Raw genomic sequence first — 8,531 nt, forward strand, 5'->3', positions numbered from 1 at the left:
AATCTATATGCATTTTCTTTCATTCAATCTATATGCATCTTTCTTTCAATCTATATGCATCTTTCTTTCTTTCAATCTATATGCATTTTTCTTGCTTTCAATCTATATGCATCTTTCTTTCTTTCAATCTATATGCATCTTTCTTTCCTTCTTTCTTTCAATCTATATGCATCTTTCTTTCTTTCAATCTATATGCATCTTTCTTTCCTTCTTTCTTTCAATCTATATGCATCTTTCTTTCTTTCAATCTATATGCATTTTTCTCTTTCAATCTATATGCATCTTTCTTTCTTTCAATCTATATGCATCTTTCTTTCCTTCTTTCTTTCAATCTATATGCATCTTTCTTTCTTTCAATCTATATGCATTTTTCTTGCTTTCAATCTATATGCATTTTTCTCTTTCAATCTATATGCATCTTTCTTTCTTTCAATCTATATGCATTTTTCTTGCTTTCAATCTATATGCATTTTTCTCTTTCAATCTATATGCATCTTTCTTTCTTTCAATCTATATGCATTTTTCTTTCTTTCAATCTATATGCATCTTTCTTTCTTTCAATCTATATGCATCTTTCTTTCAATCTATATGCATCTTTCTTTCAATCTATATTAATCTTTCTTTCCTTCTTTCTTTCAATCTATATGCATTTTTCTTTCTTTCAATCTATATGCATCTTTCTTTCAATCTATATGCATCTTTGTTTCAATCTATATGCATCTTTCTTTCTTTCAATCTATGCATTTTTCTTTCATTCAATCTATATGCATCTTTCTTTCAATCTATATGCATCTTTCTTTCCTTCTTTCTTTTAATCTATATGCATCTTTCTTTCAATCTACGAGGGTCAGTCAATTAGTAATGCCTCCTATTTTTTTTCTCCTTAAATAAGGTAGTTATGTTAAATATTCGAATTTGGCACAATTCCTCAAACCTTCTTCTCCAATCCACAGCAATTGCAACTTCCTGCACCAACAGGTGGCAGGACTGTATCCGTTTGCCAAATGGCTGACATCGATGTTCGTATTAGACAACGTTCTGTGATTGAATTCTTGCATGCAGAAGGTGAATCGCCCATTCGAATTCATGAGAGACTGAAAAATGTGAACGGTGATGCAACAGTGGATGACAGTACTGTTAGACGATGGGTTCGCCGCTGTAACACAGCTGAAAGGCCATCACCGTTGGCTGACAAAATGCGGAGTGGCAGGCCAGTAACCGCAGTGACTCCAAGCAACATTCAGCGAGTCAATGACATCATTCGTGGTGACCGCCGGGTGACTGCGGATGAATTGTGTGGCATTATCTGCCTCAGTAAAGGCAGTGTGATGAAAATTATTGGACAACTGGGATACAGAAAAGTTTGTGCATGGTGGGTCCCAAGAATGCTTTTTACCATGCTGGAATACATGCCCTTGTTAAACGGTGGACCAAGACTGTGGAAATGGATGGAGATTATATTGAAAAGTGACAAATTAATCGTTAATGTTGTGGTTTTCAACCTATGTAATTAATTTGAATTTCTTGCCAATTAAAAGGAGAAAAAAAATAGGAGGCATTACTTATTGACTGACCCTCGTATATAAATCTTTCTGTCCTTCTTTCTTTCAATCTATATGCATATTTCTTTCTTTCTCGCCCTTTCTTTCTTCCTATACATCTATCTCATATCTATCTATTCAGCTCTCATCTTGTCTATCAACAAAAAAATGACACAGCAACAGCGTCAGAGTTAAAGGGGTTGTCCACTACTAGGACAACCCCTTCTTTAGCTAAATGTTTGCCCCCGATAAAATAAAAAAACTATACTCACCTCCCGTGCTGGTGCCGTTCCTGCTGAATCAGCACTCACGGTCCCAGAGTTCCCGCGCTGCTGGTATGACATGTGATGCTGGCGCCTAATCAGCGCTGGCATCACTGTCCCCGCCTACGTACGGATTGAACATGAAGAGGAAGTCAGAGATCAGCTGCAGCCCGGACTTCCTCTTCATGTTTGAGCTTTACGAAGGCGGAGACAGTGGGCGTCGGTATCACATATCACAAAAACAACGCGGGAGTGCCGCAGGAACGGCGCCAGCATAGGTTTTTTATTTTATCGGCGTCAAACATTTAGTTCAAGAAGGGGATGTCCTAGTAGTGGACAACAACCCCTTTAAGGATAGGTGCCAACTCACTGGTTGTAGCCCCAAAAAAACCAAATCATATAAAAATAAAAAAAAGTCGGCGGCACTCAAAAATGGAGAACTATCAAAAGTCCAGCAAAAATTTTAATAAGCCATATGTGCAAAAGGCAACTTAAGTCTAATGTGTATTTATTGGGTCTTCCCGACCAGATGATGTCAGTGGCGATAAGGATCCGGCATGTCTGATTGCGGACAGATAATACTTTTTTCTCGGCAAGATAAGCCACCGCCATAGAAGACTGGCAGCGGCTCTCTCATGTGAAAAACAGGAGTGCTCAGGAGAACAAGAGCTCTCCTGTGTATAGAGAAGTCACGATAGATGGCAGCCCGCTGATGAATGATCAGTCGAACCATCAGCAATCTATTGTGTATGGGGCCCCTTAGATTGGTGTGACATTTATGGCACAACCACTGATCTCCAAAACATGACACTTGTTTCCTGGACTTTCTCCTGACCATGGCCAGGAGGAGGTAAATGGAGAAGCAGATGGCATATGCCACTGAGAATACCTATAGATAGCGTCAGTGACATAGTCTTATGATAACTGCTGCTCCATTCAATTTTTCCTTGCTGCGATCTTGTAGCCAAAGGAGAACCGGAGACACAAGTTCCCTGTTCTGATTATTGGACTTGGGACCAACACTAATCCAACAGTTGTCAGTTATCCAGTGAAGAGGTGAGAAATTGTTTAGGTTAAGTTATAGGGGTTATCCAGGACTAGGAATTTTTTTCACTATGGACCGAAGAACTAATAGGTAGGTCATTACCTGCTTGTTGTGCCGTCTCCTCTGATCTCTGCAGGCACAGATCAGTCACAGACCGCTCCTGACGTTGATTCAGCGGCTTTTGCTGATGTCAGAGCAGCTTCTTCTAGTCCGCTCTTCTCTGTTGACTGGACGTAACTGCCAACGTCATACTGATTAACAGCCTAACTGCAGGGAACTGACCCGTCAACAGAGCAACCCTGAAGAAGAAGAGCTGCTCTGTTGACGTGGAGCAGTAGCAGTCGGTGACCGCTCTGAGCCAGCGCCGGGTTGAACAGGCAGGTAGATGCCTCTTTTAGCAACTACCTGCCTGTTAGTTCTTAGGCTCATAGTAAAAAAAAAATAAAATGGTCCTGGACAATCACTTTAAAAAGGTGCATCATGAGAGACAGGAGAAATAAATACTCAGCAAATTTGGCTGATCCGGGTGCTTTTCCTTGTTTAATGTTGATATATGTGAACCCTAAACAGAAACATGTTCAGTAAGTCTTGTTCAGGAGCACATACATTTTTTTGTTTTAGGCAACACAAGCATAAGGACGTTAAACAAATGTGTTACACAAGAAAAATGTGTTACACTAGAAAAACATAGTTTGGGTCAGACTCCTATGAGGGTAACTACAGGGGGCACTGAGTACACTTTATATTTGGAGGGTCTATGTTACACAGGGGTGCATCATTAATGAGGTGACTGTAGGGGGCAGCATTATGGCCCATCTCATCAGGGCACCTGAATGGCAAGTCTGCCTAGTTATGTCACAATATAAAAAACAGGGAATAAATAAAACACTCCTCCATAACCAGGTAGATTTGCTATACATGACTCAATGAAACGTGCATGACAACCCTTATGAAACCTGTAATGTTGGCCATATTAATAGTCATGAATAAGTATTGCTTTTTCATGGGCAAATATTTTGCATGCATTAGTCATACTAGGGCTCAAAGAATAGTCAGAAATACTTTGCAAAAAAATCAGAATATAATTGGAACTTTTTTTTTTTAATCAGATAAATTTTTATTAAACATAACAAAACTTGGAACAGATATTACATGGCAATACTCGTTTTACAATACTACAGTAAGTTCCCCCCCTTACCACCCTCCCCCCATGGAGACCTTTCTTTCTTTTTTTTATTTTATTTTATTCCCCCCTTCTTTCCTTTTCTTCCTTACTTTACTCCTTTTCTTTCCTTCCCCTACTCCCTTCCTTCTCTTCCCCATTTTCTTCTTTTCTTCTTCCCTCTCCACTCCGCCATGCAGTTTACCAAGAGTTTTACTCTACAGTAGTATATATAGGTGTACTCTAATTAATCTTATCCAACCATGGCTGCCATAATTTATGGAAGTATTCCTGTTTATTCATATTGGTGTAAATACTTTTTTCAAGTTGAATTATATAGTTCGTTTGGGCAATGAATTCGCGTCTGGACGGGGGCTGCTCTCTAATCCAATATTTTGCAATCAATTTTCTGGCAATAAACAATAATCTCGCAATTGCTATTTTGGTCATGTTGTCTGTTTTTATTTCCTCAACGTACCCTAATATACATGTCAGTGGGTTCCTAGGAACAATACACCTATACACCATTCCAATACGGTTCAACACTACGATCCAAAAGGAGGACAATCTAGGACAATGCCAAAGCATATGCAGTATGTCTGCCTGAGATTGCGAGCACCTTGGGCAGTCGGAGTTAGACTTCAACCCTGCTTTAAATAACATATCAGGGTTCTATACGCCCTGTGGATCACATACAGCTGTGACATTCTCCCAGGCTCTAGTTGGAACTTTAAAGCATTGTAGGTGCAGAAAAAAATGTTTATTGTTAAACTTGACAGCTGACTCAATGAGATAGTATGTAACCTGCAAAAATGTACACCCAGTAACTGGAATAAACCCCAGCCTGTCTAGCAACAGGTGTAAACTCACTTCATTTCGCATTATGTATATGGTATATACACCTGTAATAATATCCCTGGCTTAACCACTTTATGCATAGGCAAAGCCCCTTTGTTCCAGGCACCAGTGGGGGTCCCAGTGGTCTATAAACACTCCTTTATCTATTGCATTACATCTGAATAGGGACAGATCTCTGCAGCCTGCAGTGGTTTTGTCTGTTGATATGTGGCCTGTATATGAAAACTCCTTTGCGGAAGGCATGTATGCCACAAGTCCATAAAGAGCAGTCGTTATACTGTGTATCTAAGCAGAATATGAATGAACAATACTTCCATTGGGCTCTGTTGCCCCAAATTGCTGCTTGGTGTTATCATTTAGGGTATGTGCACACGATGCAGAAATGCTCAGGATTTTTTCCTGAGCGTTTCTGCATCTCTCTGGCAGGAAAAAACGCATGCGGATTGTACATGCGGTTTCCTGCCAGGGACATGCGGAAATGAAGCGGTCTTCACTTTCATTTCCGCATGCGGGTTGACAAGCGCTTCCCAAGCGATTTTAGCATCACTTGGAAAGTGCTTGTCAACTTCACACTATATAAATCCATGCAACCGGCATGGATTTATATAGTGTGTGAATGTCAAAAAATAAAAAATAAATATATACTTTACCCTCTGATGGCCCCCGGTGTCCTGCTTCGCTCGGTCCCGGCTGCCGGCAGTGAAGACTTTAGGACCTTCCGACGTCAGCGTCACGTGACCCGTCACATGACTCTGACGTCAGCGAAGGTCCTTCTTCATTCAACCGCGAAGTGCGGGGAATCAAGCAGGAGCGCTGCGCGGGCCGTCAGAAGGTGAGAATATATATATTTTTTATTTTATTCTTTTTTTTTAATGGTACCTGGGTCTGGATGAGAGTCCTCTCATCCACACCCGGGTACCATCCGCACATTAGACCGCATGAAAAGCGCATCAACATATACAGTGATGCGGATTCCATGCGGTCTAATGCAAGTCAATGGCGGCAAAAGAGCAGCGTTTCCGCAAAATTAATTTACATGCTGCGGATTTTTGACCGCAGCGTTTACGCTGCGGAAAAATCCGCATCATGGGCACAGCACATGCGGATTTCAATTGGGGAACATTGCTGCCCTTCTACCATGCGTTTTTCATGCATTTCCGCGGCGTTTACGCAACTTCAAAAACGCCGCGGAAACGCATGAAAACCGCATCGTGTGAACTCAGCCTTATTATAGTGAAATAAAAATTTGCTACCTTAGATGCAAACCCAACTCTGTTATAGGGCCTTTCCAGTCATATGATTTTGTGATTATAAACCTCCATTATAAAACTAAAATAAAAGTTTGGGTACCTGGATTCCAATAAAGAGAAATTACTACACTAGTGGTAGCTGACCACACAGAGACTAGAGCCACATAAACTCATGCTCAAGGAAGATACATTTAAATAAAATAAAAATATTTTTATTTAGATCATTTAAAAAGGTATCACATATAAGATCAATTAAAAGACAGAAGCCTTCCAATTCCAGTTGCAGAAACCTTTTGTATAGATTACACACACATGTATCAATGATAGATGCCCTAAAGAATGGCCCATGTCATATATAGGTTTAATATTAGGCTTAAGACCATTTTAGTAAATGCAAGGATAGTCCTTATCAAAAAATATCAAAAAGTAACTAGAATTGCAGAAAAAGCATTAATTACATATAGTATATCAGTCTATACAGACCCAAATGACCGGACTATGTCCAAATTATAAACAAGGTCTTGTAATTAGCCATAATTAACCATAATATATCAAAGACAAAGTGTCAAAGCATGGTGCAGGGCCAAGTTAAGGGATGGTACTTACAAGTAAACCAGGTATTCAGCATAGGAATAAACCCCAACGACGCAGTTTCGCCGATGCTTCATCAATGGGGGCGCGCCACTATGTGTTTTTCAAGCGTTTTTGCTGCGGAATTTCCACAGCGAAAACACTTAAAAACAATTGGTAATACGTGCCCCATGGTCCCCAATGATAATCCGCATGTGCTGTGCACATGCTGCGGAAATTTCCGCTGCGGATTATCATTGCAGAAAAATATGCAGCATGTCCATTAATTTTGCGGACACGCAGCGTAATTGCCGCCATTGACTTGCATTGAATCGCTTAATATCCGCATGACTACATGTGCACATGCGGATATTAAGCGACTCAATATGCGGATGGTACCCGGGTCTGAAGTAGAGGAGACTCTCCTCCAAACCCGGGTATCATAGTACCTGTAAAAAAAAGAATTTAAAATAAAAAATAAAGATTATACTCACCTTCTGATGGCCCCCGGTCTCTTCAGCGATGTGTCCGGTCTCTTGTACGGCTCGCGATGGTCTAAAAGGACCTTCCATGACTTCATTTAGTCATGTGACAAGTCACGCGACCGCTGACGTCGGCGGTTGCGTGACCTGTCACATGACTAAATGACGGCATGAAAGGTCCTTTCACACCACCTCGAGCCGTACAAGAGACCGGACGCAGCGGAGAAAAAACGGGGGCCATCAGAAGGTGAGTATAATGTTTATTTTTTACCATTTTTATTATTTTTTTTAAGTATTAACTTGGCCACACTATATAAATCCATGCCGGTTGCATGGATTTATATAGTGTGACCAAGTTGTCAAGCACTTTTCCAAGTGATGCTAAAATCGCTTGGAAAAGCGCTTGATAACCCACATGCAGAAATGCATGCAAAAACGCTTGACAAACTCTGCTACCTGGCAGGAAAAATGCATGTACAATCCGCATGCGTTTTTCCTGCCAGGGAGATGCGGAAAAAATCTGCAGCATTTCTGCATCGTGGGCACTTAGCCTAATGGTGGCTGTATAAATAAATACACACACAGTGAGCTACCCCTAGCAGAGGAGTAGCTAGGGTTTTGGTTCGGGGGGGCGAAACTTCTGAGTGGGCCCCTAACAAGGTAACCCTGATGTAAGGCAGCGCTAGTCATCATGCTGGGGACATTCACTGCACCGGGTCAATTAAAGCACACCAGCCACGTTTTCCAGTATTTCACAATACAGCAGTTTATTATACTTCACTACTGCTTATCACCGAGTCCAAGTCAGTGGCTCACCGACATACACATATAATGTCCAGGAGCCTTTCAAGTGGCAGACAGGCCCACTTGGCTCCAGTTACAGCCTCCAGCAAAGTCACTTATAGCAACGTCCATATAATGCAGTGTTTTACCTTTGCCGGGTTTTAGCTGCTTCAGTCAGTTTTGTTCTGCCACCACTGTGGCTTTACAGCTTCCCAGATGGGGGTCTCCAGCCCTCGTTCCTTCAAAGGCTACTGGTATGTTTTCTCCCTAACATCCAGCCTCTGCCTTTCAGGCTTCACCAGGCTTCACCAGGCCTCTCTAGGCCTCTCTAGGCCTCACTAAGCCTCTCCAGGGTAATGGTGTCCCACACACGGGAACAGGCCTCAAGCCTTTCACACCTGTCTCAAATCTACCAGGGTTTATATATCCTCTAGTGCACACACAGGACCTGTGCGATGTCACAATCATGAGACCAGTCACCTGGGGGAGGTATGTGTCACCCCAGGCCTGGATGCCACAAAAATTAAAGGCTGTGTCTGAGAGCAGGAGGGAGGTTCCCTGGTCAGCGACCATTAGC

The sequence above is a fragment of the Phyllobates terribilis genome, unplaced genomic scaffold (genome assembly GCF_046119375.1).
Source record: "Phyllobates terribilis strain yellow unplaced genomic scaffold, ASM4611937v1 Scaffold_13__5_contigs__length_258822181, whole genome shotgun sequence".
NCBI lineage: Eukaryota > Metazoa > Chordata > Amphibia > Anura > Dendrobatidae > Phyllobates > Phyllobates terribilis.